Genomic DNA, 18227 nt, shown 5'->3' with positions numbered 1-18227 from the left:
CCTCACTGTGTATGAAGGCAGAACAGGAACAGAGGCGTTTTGCGTGGCTCTTTTCCTGTGGAGCGGGTTGCCTTGCCTGGCTGGGATTTAACTGGTCCTGCTTTCAAGCCCAGAGCTGTGATCACTGAAACCAGGAGGCCCAAACCCTGGTGCCAGATAGTTCGCTCCATAGCCAGTGCATAAAAAGCAGCGCTCTGCCACGACAAAGTGGATACAGCGATAAATGTCACCTTTTTTTTTTTCTTTCATCTGCAAACCCTGCCTGACACCCCTTGTCATTTTGTCCCCAGTCATGATTTCCCCGAAGGGAACATATGCGCTAAAGTGTGAATAATATATCCCTGAGACAGGATTCCATCATTTTCTTTGGGACGTTCTGTTGTGTGTCATCAGTCCAATTTGCACCCGAGTGGGATTCGCGCTTGGCCAGGTAATTGGGGATGGATTTTAATACGGGCGGCGCAGATCACACGGCGCCCAAGTTAGAAGGAACAGGAAGCTGAGCCTCTGACGGAACTTCAGGGCCCTTAATTGACAGAGCTGAGTTTGCGGAAGGGGGGGGGGTGTGGGAGACGGAAGCGGGGGGGGTTGATCCTGTTCTGGTGGCGAGGTGTTTGTCAGGTCCTGTGTCGCTCGGTGTGAGGACCCCGGGACCCCCCACGCTCATTTGCCGCTCGCTCGAACCTGGTCCCTGCCTCCGCATTATGAAAATCATCCGTCAACAGCCCGGGGCCAGGGAGCGTCTTTGTTATTCGGCCGGGGCGATGCTCCGCTCTGTCAAGCCCTCACCAATTACAGTCCCAGGTACAATGGCCTATTCACGGAGATCGCAGCCCCTGACTGGTGCGGGGAGAGTGATTTGTGGATCGTTATTCAACCCGGCCGTGCCAAACGGCATACCTGAGGAATGCTAATAACCTGCCAAAAGAGCAGGATGGCGGCGATCTTAAAGTGACAAACTACGGCTGTTATTATCCCAGATTGGATTTTTTCCCCCTCCTCCTCCTCCTCCTCCTCCTCCTTCTCCTTCTTTTTGGGCAGCCAGTCATCCTCTTCGCTTTCAGGTTGAGGTTTCGGTAAATCGTAAATTTGTCTGTGAGAAGCGGCCGCGGGCTGGCGGCTGGCGGATCTTGGCTTCAGTGTAAAGCGCGCCGCTGAAACGCTGTCAGCGAGACGTGACATGGCAGTGTTGCTTTAGAAGAAAAGGGATTGTGGTGTTTGTCCGCGATTCAGCTCACAGACTGTTAGGGTTCTTTCAGTCAGAATGTGAGAAATGACACTCATATCTATGGCTGCCTTTGTCGTGTGCAAGCCATTTTGTAAATATCCAAGTTTAACACGAGGCCACTGATGTTCTCAAGGCACTTAGCGTTTGGTTGATCATATTTTCCTCTGAAGCCAAAACCACCAATAAACGAACAAGGCTGAATTTCACACAGGAAGAAAAGTGATAGGTAAAAGACCTTCTAGGTAACAGATGGCGGATCAGGCAGGTTTTATTGTAGGAGCAGCTGTGGTATTTTGGGGCGTTATCGTGACCTCTTTCGGTGGAACTTTGAGCGGGTTTTTAAACAGGAAACTAGGATTACACATAATGACAGGAGCCCTTGTGAATCAATCCAGGTGCTTAGTGCTGACAAACTGAAGTGTGAAAACGTTTTTTGTGAAAGGACTCCAAGTCCCCCCTGCTGAAAGGGTGGGGGCCTAATCTCTTAATTGCTGCCATCTCCCTCCACTTTGTTCAGACAGAGAGTCGCGATTAACTGTAAGGATATCTTTGTCCCGCCATGTCAGGTGTCCCGCTGTTTCTGCCTGTTGGCCAGAACAATTATGTCTTTAAAGGGAAAGAAAAGCACTCAGAAGAGCTTTAGATTGACTGAATGACAAAGACGTTCCTTAGGTTGAATAAGTCCGCTGAGGGTCCTCAACCAGCAGGGTAATCAAAGCGAGCTCAGTCCAAAACAAGTCTTTTAAGAATTAGCGTTGCTTGCGGTGTCTGGTCGGGAAGGAGCCCTTTTGGGGTGAACTTCCTGTGTCCAGCTGGCACCTGCATGCCCACGTGCCGTGCGAAGGGGTTACGGACGCAACTGGCAACAAAAACCCCAGCAGCAAAGGCAAGACCTCGGAAAAGCAACGCATCCACACCGTGACACAGCCGTAAACACGTGCCCATTCACACACACAGCACTGTCAGACTATCATTCGCACTGTGGCCCGTGGTCATGACATCCTCACCCCCCCTCCCTGCACCCCCTCTCTTTTTCCCCTTCCTCCTCCAGGTTGGCGAAAATTAAGGAGTGGGTGGGCAGCAGTGACCCTGGCGCCCTGGTCGTCCCCTTCAGCGGCGGTCTGGAGAGTGAGCTGCAGGACGTGAGTGACGAGGAGAGACAGAAGTACTGCGAGGAGCACCAGACACAGAGGTTAATTAGCATTCACTCTCCCTGCACTTTACTATCAACTGTTTCCCTGCGCTCCTTTAATTGCTTTTGCTGATAGAATAATAAATGACAGAGTAATTACCATTATAAAGCAGGGATCCTTCTCTTTACCGAGCGACTCAGTCAAAGGATTTTATTCTAAATTAAGTTTTTAACTGTCATCTGCCATCTCGGGGATAATTACAACTTGGGCATGTGAAGTACATTGTTCTCGCAAACGCGAAAAAACCTTCCATCGCCGAAAGAAATTGTGACGACGGATTTCTTTTGCCGTGTGGAGAAGGATGTTCGGCGGAGTTTTGAAAGGAGCCTGAATGAGACGTCGGGGTATGCTAATTAATCAGACTGTTTTGGGAGAAGTTAAAATGTTCCTCGTTCAACCCCGTAGCCCTCGAGTGTTATTTAATGGTGGGATTTATTTATTTATTAAAACGCCTGCAGTCTCTCAACACGAGGGAAGTTTTATTCGTTTTTATTTTAATTACGGAGAGTTTAAGATTAGCTGCCATCAGTGTCTGTCGTCCTCCGCCCTGTGAGGCCCTGAGGCCCAGGAGGTTAGGCCCAAGCTCCTCTGAGAGGCTAGGGTGTCTCTGTGAGGGTGTGTCTCTGTGAGGGTGTGTCTTTGAGAGGGTGTGTCTGTCAGCCTGTGTCTCTGAGAGGGTGTGTCTGAGAGGGTGTCTGTGTCTGTGGCCCCTGTGTGTGACAGTGGCCCTGCATCTGGAGGCCCGAGTGTGGCACATGTGTGGACCGCCCAGGTACACTCCCCCCCCCCCCTCCCCACCCACTGGACTCCGTTCCAAAGCCGAATTGCACTGAGTCCCTGCTGCGGCAGGCCCTCAGCCAGTCAGCGCAGAAGTGGGGTGGGGGTGGGGGGTGGTGTGGCGGGGGGGGCGTTTTTTTGTTTGGGGCCACTTCAATTATTCGTGAGCCGCTGAACGGTGAAAGCGAGGGCCTCTCTGATTAAGGGAGGGGGGTTTGGGGGGGATGTGCAGCAATTGATTGTGCCCATTACAGGGAGTGAATGTGCCCAGTCTGAGGGGACGCGGCCGGCCCCTTCCTGCTCCCAGAGATAAGGCCCCCCTGCATTGTGTGTACCTAAGCTGTGTGACTGAGCGTTGTCTCCGCCGAAATTGATGCGGCCGCTCGCCCGGCCCCCCGTCCGCGTCGGCGACGCCTCGCCCTTGTGTCTTAGTGGCACGAGGAGTCCGCCCGCTGCCACGGAAACGGGACGGAATTACAGTAACCCCACACGTGCTGGTTTCTGTGAGTAAACAGGAAGTGGTGTGAGTGTGTTTTGAAGGGTCGGGTAGAAGGGATGAATTCAGCCGTGACGGCATCTTGTCATTACTGATGCGTTAACAGGGCAATATGAAGGAACAAAACCCAGGGAAAGTATCTGGTTGGACATACCCAGTCTAAAAATTAGGTGCGCAAGGCCCAGTGACTTTCTATGTGCTTGGTATTTCCTTGGGGATTATTTTCTGCTGAGTATTAGTTTTTTCCCAAATAACTTAAATTGACTTCAGGCTTCAATTAGACATTCATATTAAATGAGTAATAATTGTAAATTGCAAAATAATTGTGAAGTCGTGCTGTAAATTCCCTGTTAGCTAGAATACTCTAGGCCTATTTAACATCAGAAAATGTAGTGACTTGATCTGCATTTAAAGTTTTAGCACAAGAAAACCACTCATTTGGATAGTTTTATGAGACTGATAGAAAATGTTTGAACCCAGTGAGTAATGTCCTTTTAAAATAAGAAAGCAACAGAACTGCTCAAAAAAACCCCTTCAAGAAGGTAATCTCAAGTGGTTGAAATCCATGGGGAATTTTCTCTTGAAAAGTGTCTTTTTTTCCCCCCATCCCCCTGTCACATAAGCGATTGCAGCCAGCCTTGATTTAGAGTTGGGGGCAGTGAGTCAGGTAGGCATCAGTGAGTAACTATATTAAGCCAATACATCTTGCGTTGTAAAAACTGCATTCTGTAATGTCGCGCTGCTTAGCCCTTTAGCATGGCTTATTAGTCAGGCTGGAGGTGACCGTTATCTATCAGCCTCCTCTGAACGGCTGTGTGTGTGTGTGTGTGTGTGTGTGTGTGTGTGTGTGTGTGTGTGTGTGTGTGTGTGTGTGTGTGTGAGTGTGTTTGTGTGGGATGCACAACCCCCTGAAATACGCCACTTGGTAGAAAAAAAAAAATCACTCATCTCTCCTCCACCTAGACAAACCTTGATCCTGATTTATAGTAGTTAAACTTACAAGCGCTCAGTCAGTGAAATTACACGGCGGTCGTAATGTATTGGAGTCATTAAATACACATCATTCTTTTGGCATGAAATATGTTGACCCGGACCTTATTATGTACATAATTAAAATTGCTCAACAGTTTCCGAACGCCGCGCTCTGAATGGAGAGCTGGCAGACAGGCAGCGGTCACCGCAGCCTGAAGCAGGAGCGTGTTCGGCGTGTTTGTGCCGTTTCCCGCCGAAAAATGGCCTCGTTCATTCCATGATAAAAACACAGCGCTGGACATGGTCCGGTTTATGTAAAATTCACTGAATGAAGCGTTTAATATTGAAGCAATGAGGTAGAATGAGGCAGTAATGTTGGATTGTTTTTGTGCGGCATGCCACATCACATTTGCCCACGTTGATGTTTTGTATTTACCATGTTTGTGCTGTTTGTCTTTAATGCTTTGCAAAGGAACCAGTTGCAGTAACCTATGTAATTAGACAGACTCCTCAAAACTATAAATTCCGTCATATTTGATCTGCCCACCTGGGCGGATTGGCGCATGAGGTCGGGTTTAGATTGGCAGCAGAAGGGTTAACATGGCGACGGTCTCATCGATTTTTATGCCTTTGAGCACATTGGTAATACAGGGACTCCGGACGCATATCTGTAAAATTCTGCCTTACTGTATATTCGAAAACTGCTAGGTTTGATACGGCGGGGTCAATAAACTCAATTATTATCTCGGTCTCTGTAACCAAAACACCGCTCCGGACACATCGGAGACGAGCGGAGGCCGGAGCTGAAACCCACAATGAAGGGGAGATTGCTGGGACGGAATCGATACAGAAATTGCTGGTGGTCTTTGATAGCGAGGGACGGGGCCTTTATCAGGGGCAAGCGTTTCCCACGGCGATGGGGGGGGGGGGGGGGGGGGGGGGGGGGGTGGACCTGAGCGTCGTCCGTGCAGCACCCCCCTACACACACCCCCCCCACCCCCCTACCCATCAAACCCGCTGACAGGCACCCGCTATGTAATCCATCTTCTCAAAAACAATTCATTTACTTTGTGTGTCCTCTGTCTTTTCTTCTCTCGCTGACAGAGAGGAGCCAGGGCCCCCGCCGGCCGCCGGGAGGATCTGTGCGCGCTCTGGGAAGGGGGCTTCATTACGGCCAGAGTGATGAAATTCCCGGGACTTTAGAGAGGGAGGCGGCGAGAGCCCTGTCAAGGTGATCCCCAACCCCCCCCCCCCCCCACCCCCTTTCTGAACACGATTGGCGTAGCTGACAGTCGCTGCGGGCCGACCGCCAGCGAGGAAATTAACGCATGCGTGCACCCTCCGCACCTGACAGGCTCCCTCATCCTAAACCCGCTGCGCATGTCCTCCTCATCACCGCGCAGGTAAACCGGCTGGCTGTGGAGTCTCTCCCCCGCGTCTCCGGCAGCCAGGAGCGCTGCGTTTCACCCCTCTCTCTCCCCACCAGGCCCTCGCCAGCGGGCGGCAGGCTGTGCATATCCACCGACTCAGGAACATCCTCCGCCACATTCCTGAGCCGCTGCCGGCCCAGTGACAGTGATCAGGAAAGGCAAGTTAAATAAAGTGTGTAATTCTTAACATAAGAACCGTTTCACGGATGAACAGCGCATAAAAGTGGCTTTCACGTCCTCTTTCATAGCCGATAATGCGTTTTGACCTTTTTTTTTCCACCGAGCTGTGTTGTTTTTACACGGGCACAGGCTCGGAGAATCACAGCCAGTGGGCATACATGGGGAAGAGCTTATTAAGTAATCCTGTGCTGCATACAGCAGGTGAATACGAACAATGGGCATGTGTTACATCCACAAGAGCAGCAGAGGTGAATGTTGTTGTCTTTGGCGTGAGTTTGCCCGTAACTGAGAGATACTAGCCTCGGTTTCTGCTCGCAAAACATCCGCCCGATTGAGGGCAACGCTGTAATTTAGGCTTGTCTTTATTTCCCTGTGAGGGCCTCGGGCAAGGAGCGGCATTCTGGAGCGCTCCATGTCACATGAGGGATTGTGGGTAATTCCCCCGCTCTCGGCATGATCCAGCAGGGCAGGTGTAATTGGTTCGTCTCCACGCGCGCCCATGCCCCAGAGAAAGCAAGACATAAATGTGTCAGCGTCCGTGCTCGCACAGGCGTCCGACAGAAGTTTCTGGGAAGGGTTTATCTTCTCGGCTCCGTCTGGAACGCAAACCCCTGCCGGCGGGTGAGGGAACAGCTGACTGGTGTCCGTTAGAGGAGGAGGGGCACGGCAAGAGGATCATTATGCTGGTCATCCTGGTAATTAAGCCTCAGGCACAGCTGAGTGAGACACACGGCCGGCACGCGCGGCCAATCAGAGCGGGTGAGATACAGCCGTGTCTCAGCAACACACCAGCCCAAAAACGCCCAGGACAACACAAAAACGGGCGTGGCGTGCGCCATAATGGCAGAAGGAGCCCTGAGGAAGGGTCTCCTCTCCGCCAGCGCCTGTGGATTAAGCGATCGCTCGCAGGGATCGGCAACAAAGCGGAGATCACAGACCAGTGTGAACCTGGTGAACCGCCGTAGAGTGGTAATCCCTGATGGCGGCGTTTCGTTGGGGATATTATTGTAGTATGTAATTGATGCAGGGCCTTTAACCCTGATTAGCGGAGAGCGAGGAGGGAGACCCTGGGACACGGAGAGAGGCAGTGCTGCAGAAGGGGCCTGCCTCGTCTCCTTCACAGCTCCGCTGCAGCATGGGCAGCCGGACAGCATTATGCATTCATAAGATGAGCTGGCGGTCTGGTGCATATCTGAGGATTTAACTGAAAGTAGCTGTCAACGAGTCGGTTTTATTGGGGCGTTTCTCACTGTATTTCTCGGGCGCTGTGTAAGTTTTCATGTAAAGACTTGCTTATTCGTTTTGCAAAACTGCAAAAGCAGCATAAATATATGCATTGTCTCAGGAGTTCCGGTGCGCATATGGAAAATACGTGTCATGCTATAATTCGGATTAAAATTTTAGATTGAAAGCTTTCATGTCTTTTCATTATTAATGTGCAGCAATATGTATGCTTGCGTACAAAGGCAGTAAAATGAATTAGGAAAAAGGATCCAATTAATCTTACAATTTAAAAAAAATCTAATCCCAATTTATTTTTTTTCGAATGCTCCTTGGATACCATTTTAATTAAAGATATTTTGTTTCCAAGCAGAATTAACGTAAATTAAACAAAAAAAGATCTTGTTCACAAGTGCTTTAGAAAATTTAAGAAAACAAAAAGACAAAAGATTTGTCTTTATTAAGAAGTCCTCTTCAAAGGTTTTGTTTCTGCATATGTGCAGCCTACAGTGAACACCAGGCTCATTCATTTTCTGTTTGATTGCAGTCACGCTCATATATCTCTACAGCAAATACCAGCATTTTTCCTGCTGCTTCAATCAAAGTGTAGAAATGACGATAGTTTGCACTACAAAAAAAAAGAAGAAAAAGAGAAAAGGGCTGCTTAATTCATTTAAGATTTGATCATTTACTTTTTAATTTTTTTCAGTACACGAAGCAAATTAAAAGCTCAGAACACAGGGCAGATGAGAACACTTTGGTTACGTGACCTTTCTGTGCCTTCCACATCTAGATTCCACTCTGAGCTTAAGCCATTTAAGATAATTCAAATGACAGGTGTTTGCTCTTTAAATTACACCAGGCAGATAATTAAGTGGAAACAATTACAGTTAGACAAATGTGCTTTCTTTTAACAATGAACGAGTTTAGTCATTTCCTCACATGCAATTTTATGCAACGCAATCACATTTGACGTTGCCAACTTCTTCTTGCACCTAATCTAAACAACTGGAAGAAATACCCACCACTGCAGCACTATGCATTTATAGAAGAGATTTTGAAAACAAATTTCACGTTTACAGGAAGAAGTCATTCGAGCTCTAAAAATGAATTCACTGAATGCACCATAAGAAAATTATTATAATGTAAAATGGGTAAGGTTTATATTACAGCTCTCATAAAGTGAAATGCTAACAGCAGTGTGCCGCACCTACCCATCAATGTCCTCTGTAACGCTGAGTGAACTGCACTCAGTATTTGGCAGCAGACCTACTTAAATTGTTGTATATTGTTTGCTTCATTTACATTCAGCGATCCTGGGGAAACGGACCCACTTCTGTTTTTCGGGCAGAGGAATTGCTGTCGATTTGATTCGGCAGCAGCAGGAGCGTGTTCAGCCCATAGGTGGTACTGCAAACCGAATATGCGTCAGTGACACTGAAATACGGCCTGTGTGGAGCTCACAGAAACCCTGTTTTCCACTTCTGTCCAATGCTTTTAAGTGCCACTTCTTACTACTTTCACTCATCCAGCAAAAATAGTTTTACCAGAAGAAATTAACTATAGTAGGTTAGAAGGGTAAAGAATGTGTGATTAATTGTGTTTGAAATCCTTTTAGCATTGACAACCCTACTTTTATGGTGTTTATCTAGTTATAAAGATTTATCTCTCAAGGGGTGAGTTTTCTCCTGAGAGAGTACAGCACATCTGATATGCTGATTTGCAGTTTTACATGAAAGCAATGCCGTCTATGTTTATACTGTTGATATTCATGTTCATAATTTGGCATGCTCATTTTTCCTCCTTTATTGGACATGGTAAAGCTTTAAAAAAAAAAGAGATGAAGTGTGCTTTTTATATTTTTCTACATCAGTGCATTTATTCCTTGTTTATAAATAAATGTATGAGGAGTTTGCCCAAGACAAGGGTTTCTCAACTGTCCCGACACAGTAGGTTATTTTTTGGTGCCTCGCTATGGTAAAAAAAAGACGCAAGAAAAGCCTCCTTCAGGTGGCTGCGGTAGTAAGCACTTATAAAAACGGGCAGCATCCTGGCAGCAGAAGAGGCGCAGGAGTGAGTGGATTCTGAAGGTCAGTGCTCTGCAAGCGCAGCTACAGAGCAGAGCCTCTGGGTTTTCGCCGCGCCCCCCCTGCCTAATCCCTCTCCCTGTTGGAGTCCGTGCGCGGAGCACACGCGTGCGTGTGTGTCTTCGACCGCGGCGAGGCCCGGGGCCGTTTAATGTCGGTGGCAGGAATCAGACGCTTCAAAAGGCCAGTGTGAGACGGCCAGGGTACAGGGATACGGCATTATTAGTAATCATATCTGCTTAGGCGAAGCTTGCTCCTCCAGATGGCTGCTTTCAAGTGCAAATGAACCAGTTAGCCGTGTCTGGTTTAATACATACTCAGGAATCACAAATAGCCATTGATTTTTTTTTTCCTCTCGCCCCCCCCTTCTCTCTCTCCCTCTCCTCCAACCAGTGTTTCTGCCGGTGTTGAGTCTGGATTAAAAGGGTCTCCTGGGCCTGAGAAAAGAACATCGATTCTTTTAATTAATTGTGCATTCTGCAGAAGCAGAATGCCTTAAACCTGTCCGTATTAGCACTTCAAGTCAATTATTTTGAGTTTGATGGGAAGGGGGCAGACAGATGTACACAAAATGGATGTTGGAACTTTTTGCTGCCTCTTTGAGAAGTATTAACATCCTAAAAATACACATGTTATGATCGCTCTGCCCACATTTATGAATAGAAATTGACCAGGGGAGAGGTTTGTTCACTCGGTGGGAACCTAGAAGCCCCATGAATAAAACATGCATTTCTCTGTGTGTGCATTTTTCTTGAACGTTGTATCTATATTGGCCAATTCACATATTGGCCATTTTTTCACACCTGTCATTATTTTAAATGAAACGTTTGTATTTTTTCCCCCCATCTGTTTCACAGGCTTGCTGGTAAATACAGACGACAAGAGTGACAACTACACAGTGGAGGACGGAGATATTATCTTTTTTTTAAATCCGATACTCCCAGCCAGCCCAAGAGGAAGTGATGGCGGAGCATCACCTTGTGGCCCAGCTGAATGAACTGTGCCAGCGAGGAAGAAAAAGGTGTCCTTTGTTTTTAGGTAGAACAAATCAGGACAGCTTGATCGTTACCTGCCAGGAAGCTGCCTCTGTCCCTTCTGCCTGCCGCCAGCACTTTATCTGTTTGTTTCTTGGCTCGTAAAACACAGAAGCCCCCCCTCGGCATCTCCGCACACATGCACACACAAACATCCACTAAACGCTGACAGCTTTGCTATTTAAGATTAGGACCCCACCGCATGCGCGCACACACACACACACACACACACACACAACCAGCCCGCTCTAAATTGTAGGAGCATTTGAAGAAGCATATTACTCTCCAGATACTTCATTAATCTCCATCAGGAGTGGCTGGCCTGACACTTGTGACAGGGAGGACAATGGGTCCTGCACCTCTCCTCCATCTCCTGATAATGCATGTTTTACAGTAGCCCAGATGTCTACACTCAATAAAACATTTGACAAAAAAAGCAGTCTTGTGAGTGTTTGGGGATGTCTGTATTGACTGGCGAGCAGTGATACCGGGACCTGCCGGCGACTGATTACGGAATTAAAAGACGAGGGGGACAGAGGGTCTGGCAGAGGGGGGGGGCTGTAATTGTATCTTTGAAGTGTTTCTGTCATCGGGTGGGAAAGGGTGTGTGTGTGTGTGGGGGGGGGGGGATAATTTTGTTGGAGAGACTGGAGGTGGCTGCAGTTTTAGCTTATTGGTCAGATGAAATAAGATTTTTTCATTTTTTCAAAAGAATGAATGAATGGATGGTTCTCCTTCGAGCACGTTTCCTGTGCGTGTGTGTGGCAGTGTTGTGAGGTTTTAATGGATCATCTGCTCGTTTTCGTAGATATCCATTTCATCTCTGCACATTTTTTGCAGATTACACTAGTGGTTTTTTTCCCCTTTTATTTCGAAAATACTCAATCATGAAAATGTCTGGGTCCAGACCAGAAGGTTGTTTCAAAATTACCATTGAACTCCTGAGAATAATGAAGGCAGTTTAGTTTTTTAGTTAAGCAGTTTGTTTTGAGTTAGTGTAACTGTCACCGGAAAAACACACAAAATCAAAACCGTCTATATTTATCTACCCAAAGCGGAAACCATTTTTTTTTCCCAGGCATTTTTATTGGTGAGGGGAATGCATCATTCTTTCAGTGGCAAAATGAAATGCCGCTGCTGGCGTGCAGATGTGATGTTTCACTCTGCTCTGGAGTTTATTTGTAAGCTTATGCAAGGCATTTATATTGATAGAATTGTGTGACTACTGTTGTGCCGAGAAGCAAGATTGCATGCACCCCAGGAGTGAGAACACGGTGCAAATCAACCTTTAGCGGAGCGTTTTTCCCCTCCGAAAATACCCCTCTCAGCGGAGAGCAAAATGGTGCACTGATGGAGGCAAGGAGATTGAATAAAAATGGTCATTTTGCGGCGGTGGCGAGGAAACGCGAGAGCTTTAAATAGTGAGCAATTACAAAATAAAGCCCAGGCGTATTTTGCGTAAAGCACAGCGTTCCACGTTCAAATGATGTGGTGCATTACCGTCTGCACCAAGTTGTGGCAAAGTGAAACCCATTTGAAATTACGATTTGATAACACTGGAGGGGAAAGGTATTTGGATAGTGTGTCATTTAACGTAAAGCTTGTTATGCAGTTATTGGCAGTTTATGTTTGTTTTGGGGGGTGGGTGGGGGGGGGGGGGGGGGGGGGGGGGTGGAGCTGTTACTGAGCAATTTGTGGGGGATCCTTCTCTGTTGGAGTCCATCCAGAATTATAAGGGAAGTGCCCTGTTACAAGTCTACAAGGGCTACAAGTCTCTATTGAAAATACTTTGAATTAATTTGTGGACAGAGAAGCTCTAATCAGCACCCTCAACAGACAGATCTTATAAAAACTGTTGGTGGGACAGCATGTTTGTTGTTGGGGAAGTGGGCTGGAAGTGAGTTGGGAAATAAGGACTCAGTGGTGGGGTACTGCTGTTGTACCTTAGAGCTAATCATTCATGTTGCCTTTGATTTATGTCTAGCCGTAGACAGCAAACAGACAGCATGTTAAATTCACTGAAGTTGTCCTGGATAAGGGTGTATGTTAAGGAAGCAGAAATACCAGGCCAGGATCCAGACTGACTGGAGACAGTTTATGAGAGCGGGAGTGAGTGAGGAAACCAGGCCCTGGGCTGATCAGCTTGTGCTGTGTATTCATATGACATTTTTAATAGGGAAGATTGAGGAGGTTTCTGCTGTGGCTGCCGAGTGGGCTGTTTCATATTGTTGTTCGTAGATTTACTGGTTGTAACCATGTGGTTTGCGCAGTTTGGGAGGATAATGGCCTTGTTCTTTAACTGGGAGAGTAATAATGGTGGTGTTAGCCAATACGCAAACCTCACGTTGAAGCCATTTCTCCAGCTTTGAGGGTCGGGGAATGACGAGCGGGTTACTGTGGTTTGGCTAAACAGTTTTTGTTTTTCATTCAGTGACAGTACGTTTTTTATCGACAGTAATAAAGTTATTTAGAATTATGCAGATGCACCCAGTAAGACAAAACACCATAAAATACTTCTCCCCTTTAATCGTCTCTTAGGCGAGCCGTTTTATGGTTTAATACCAACTGGATGTTTTTCAAAGCACCAAAACAGAATAGATCTGACTTTTCCCCTGTGAACGGGCTGTACATTTGTTTTATCAGGTTTGTGTCGGACGTGTTAAACATGTACCAAACAAGCACAGACACAGGGGTAAATTCCTGAGAGGCATTATTGAAACGTGATGTTTAACTTTATTTTGTTGGGTTTTGCTGTCTTGTAAATGAGTACTACAGGAAGTATCTCAGTGTACAGCCAGAGTATCTTTTTCAGCGGCCGGTTTCGGTGCGTACCGTAGAGCTAATGTATGTAAAACGGATACTCTAATTAGAGTTGTGGTCCAGTCGCTTTGCTCGTGTTCCTTGCTCGCACGAGAGATTTGTTTGTTGCCTTTATTATTATTATCATTTAACAAACGAAGACGATTTAAATGGAATCAGAGGGCAAAGTCATTGGCTGCTGGTTGTGCTTTCTTTCCATCTTTTGGGTCGGATAATCTGTCAGCCTCATCAATCATGTGGTGCCACGCTGGCCAAGCGAAAACCGCAGTGGTAACACACCAAGACTGGCAGTGAAAATAAAGCCAGCTCAAAGGAGCAAGCATATGAAAGACCAAAGCTTGACGTTATAAATCACACAAGTTTTGCGTTAACCCGAGAGCACAAGAAGTATTATGGGACAGTTGGCCAATAAATACATAAATACCCATGACATTTATAGGACAAAAAATACAAAGGCACATCAAAATAGTTCATGATGGGCCGAGCAACATACCAAAAGTGTATTATTTTGTTCTTTGGAACGGCTTTGTTTTTTGCGTTTTCTATTCGGAGAGGAGAGAGAAGCCTTGGAAAACAACATGTTTCAGTTGTCAACTAGTTCCTCCATTGGATTAAATTCCTTAATTCACTGCGCGACGCGCACCGCCCACACCTTGTTTGGAACTGCGCGTCGCCGTAGCATTCCTTTCCCCACATGAGTTCTACAGTCTTTAAGTAACATCGCCAAATTGATGCTAGGTAAACGTTCTTGGCCTGTGTCATGCGGACGACGTTTATTCTTAAAAACAGGTTATTATCTTGTAAAGTAAGGTCGGCGTGCATCCTGTTTTTCCCCCCGTAGACATGCGAGCGCGATTGTTAAGACAGGAGCAGAATAACTGGATGTGATTTACGGCTCTAACCTTGAGGCTGAATAAACGTGCAATAGAAAATGTCACTTTTTGATTAATTTCTGTAAAAGCATCCTCGGCGGTGGGAGTGTCCATGACTCGCCCGAGGGTGTCGGCACTTCCGCGGGCATTCTGCGCGACTTGACCCTTTCGCAGTGACACAGCAGACACAGATATGGAAAAGGACATGTTGTAGCCAACGTTGCTGTTATGATAGAACCTTGACTTAATTTCTAAACAATTTGCATGCTCGCTGGTAATTTTTTTCAGAAAATTATTATTTGTATGCAATTGTCTCGTCATACAATGCCGCTTTGTTTTTAGCAGGAGTCGTTCCATTCCTCTGTACGGTTTAAATCTTTGCATTCAGTTATTTGATTGTAAACGGAATGAGATGGGCTCTTAATGACTGTGAGATGTGGATTCATCCATTACAGTTACAGAATTGTACCACTGGGGGGCGTCGTTTTGATACCCCATTGAAAATTAAAAATGAGTAGCGAACCCTTCAAGTACCTTAATGGGCAGGAACTTTTTGTCAGTATAGACGGGATATTATTAAATGTTAACAAGCTGCATTCATTTTACGTTTGGTTGATTTCTGGAAAGTTAAATTAAGAAATTGTTAGGGTGGAAGATGGACTTTTATGTATACCGTAATTTCCTTCATGTTGTCGATGACCAGCAGTTTACTAATTAGTCGCAGCAAGCTGCCGTGACATTACAATCATGAGAAGAGTCCACTTCTTTTAAACGCGATGCGAAGTGTTAAGGGACGTAACCAAAGGTCTTCCAAAATATATTGCCATTTAAGGACGCCCGAAGCCATTCTACGAAACACTCCAAACTTGTGCGTTTTGGTATATACCTTGTTGCTGCTGAGTTTTGCATTTGAACAAAACCGTGCATACAAGTTGACGCATTCTCAAAGACGTGGCCGTCACACCGTAGGCCTATAATGTAGCAGCTGTAGGGTAGCCTACCTTCACTCAGAAGTTTATACGCCACGTATATCAAAGCGCTGCGACGTAGACGGTCAGCAAGCTGGTTTCATCTAAACGCTGTTTTTTTTTTTATTAATATAGGACGGCCAATAAGCGTAGAGCTCCCAAAACAATTTTGCACACCTTTTCGCGGCGTAGGCCTGCAAGTAATGTCCCAACCAGTTTCATTACAATCAAGTATTATCGTCGTTGTTTATTGACATGGACCAACAGGAAGAAATAAAACTGTAACAACATAAGATTCAGAGCCACGTGGGCCTGAAATTAAGTTGGGAAATTTCTTGTGTGGTAGGCCTAATTGTGTAATATTAGGAATCAGCTTGTTAGGATCTTGTTTTAACAAGACCCATATCACAAATACATTTTAATACAGTTTTAACAGCACTCAAACTAATAGGGCAATCCGGTATTGTTTGCCTTCGACCATAAACACATTAATTGTTGTGTGATGACGGCAGCATTATTTTAACGTTGTAATGACGTTTAAATGTCTTCTTAAACCAACCTTTTATTGGCCGACGTTACATAAGAATTACACAATCTACGCCATTTGATCAAACGATGATTCAAATTATTGTGGAGGGATTTGTTAAAAAAAAAAACACGATTGAATGTGTTCTTGGCATGTATTAGCAATTTGATGTGCTTTGATATTTTGATTTATAGAGTCAGAAATTGCCATGATCGCTGTAATGAAGTGCACAAAAGCGTCTCGTTTGTTTAGCTTTGAATAAGTCGACTTATCAGTAAGTCCTGATTTTTGTGCCGGTGGCGCGTTTACAGCCGTGTCCGGGAGGAGAGCTTAGTGTGACGCAGAACTGTCTCCAGCGAAGGAGGTGGAAGTAAGTTTTCGAAAACGCGCGAAGATCGACGATTCTGTTGGTTTCCTCTGACCTACATTCCGCCAAGGTGCTCAAGCTTCACTTTCGTTTTCCGCTCCGAACATTCCGGCAAACTGTGTCCCTTCACACAACAACTTCTTCAACATTTTTGAAGAATATACAACATATATTTTTTCCTCTCTCTCTCTCTCTCTCTCTCTCTACTATATGCATACCTATATCTGTAATTATACAAAAGACATGAACATGTGTTAAACGCATAAACTATTCCCAAATAAAATGAGAACAGTCAGATTTATCAGAGCTCTCAGTCGAAGAAACAGCAGGTGCTTCTCCAAGTAAGAGGAAGCACTGAGGAAGATGTATTGTGTTCACATATTTTCCAGACATATTCATACAGCACTTGCAGTTTATTTAATCACTTCTCTGCAAATGAGATTCTCTTAGGAACAATGCAAAAAATGCACAGTCTGTTGTTTTCCCCAGCAATTATCCATTCAGCTCTCTTCAAAAGACTGTCACAAATAGTAGTGGGTCAGGAATGAGCAGGAACAATGGTAACTAAAATTAACTAGGACACAAACCTATATGTGGTACAAACCATTGATTTCCACATTCTCAAATGTCAGCACCAGATCTGTGACAGTAGCATCACGCTCTAAATTGATGTTTTGTTTAAAAATGTATTTTTAAAAAGCTGAATCCTTTTCATGCCACATTTAGATCACAAGTGGTGCTTCTAAAGCATTCACTGCTGATGCTGAATCCATGACAGACATTTCTGAAATCAAGGCCTCTAAATGAAAGATTGAAATCAGTTACTTGGCATGTGATTACAGACGGCCACAACCGCAACTCCGTAAGCAAGAAACACCCACTAAATACAACATTAGCTGTTTACAGGGGATGTAACGAAGGCATGTTAAACTTGTGACAAATCAACAGAAGAAGATTTATTCTAAAAATCTGATCAAGTATGCTGGAGGAAGCAAATGTAAATAATAAATGAGTGGAAACACTGAAAGAAAGGGTATACATTCACATCATATTGAGTAATTAATGTGACCCATTGTGTGCTTGTGGTCACATTGCAACACAGGAATTAAGCCTTTTTTGAGCCAACACATCCCAAAGCCTGTTTTAACAATTTAATTTTTTTTCAGCTTTACTATCTTGCAAGAACATATTACATTACTGTCATTTAGCAGACACTCTTATCCAAAGTGACTTACAGTTTGCAGTTTTACATGTTATCCTTTATACAACTGGATATTTATTGAGGCAATTGTGGGTTAAGTACGCAGTGCCCCAGTGGAGAATTGAACCAACAACCTCTTGGTTACAAGCCCTGCTCCTTACCACTATGGTACACTGCCACACCACATTACCTATTGAATATTTATGACTGGAAAGGGGAAGAGGGATTGAAGCTCATCCTAGACTCCTCTTGCATCATGACTGTCTGGCCCATCTCAGAGGACATTTCTCACCCAAACACAAAGCCACACAGCATCTCACACAAGCAGTTACCAGGCATCACAACTGGTGGTGCTCTATGGCTAAGGCACAGGCCAAACCACCAGGGAGAGCTGCTGGTTCAAGATGGACAATCATATGATCAGAGCATTTGACCTCCTTTAGTCCAGCAAAAAAACCCTATTTGACCTGGACAGAGGTATCTGCAAAAGTAAATAAATAATAAAATACAGCACATTTTTACTGTTTGAGAAAATGAAACCTGAGCTCACATGTCCAAGTAACATCTGAAGGGGAAAATTTCTCGGTTGTCTGAATGGGCTAAAGAAGGCACCATTTTGAGTGCTCGTTGAAGACTTGAAGACTGCTGAACATGAGGTGGGGGGGTGGGGTCTGAAGTGGAACTGCTCAAAGCTTGCACATTTTGGCACTTTGAACTGTCAAAACATAAAATGCTGGGTTGAGCATAACACTCTTGTGGGCCTCTTCAAACTGCCTGAACTCTGTGAGAGTGATTCACAATGAACTCCAGGGAGGTGCATTTCCTCGGGGGCCCAGATACAGGCCCCTGGGTGTT

The 18227-nt window shown here is 45.5% G+C and overlaps 1 pseudogene; it reads left to right on the top strand.

Moving 5' to 3' along the window:
• LOC118788742 overlaps positions 1–10858 on the top strand; it is a 51676-nt pseudogene extending 40818 nt beyond the window's left edge.
• Positions 10859–18227: the final 7369 nt, after the last annotated feature.

This window comes from Megalops cyprinoides, chromosome 14, assembly GCF_013368585.1.
Source record: "Megalops cyprinoides isolate fMegCyp1 chromosome 14, fMegCyp1.pri, whole genome shotgun sequence".
Lineage (NCBI taxonomy): Eukaryota > Metazoa > Chordata > Actinopteri > Elopiformes > Megalopidae > Megalops > Megalops cyprinoides.
This window is presented reverse-complemented; position numbering and strand designations above follow the sequence as displayed.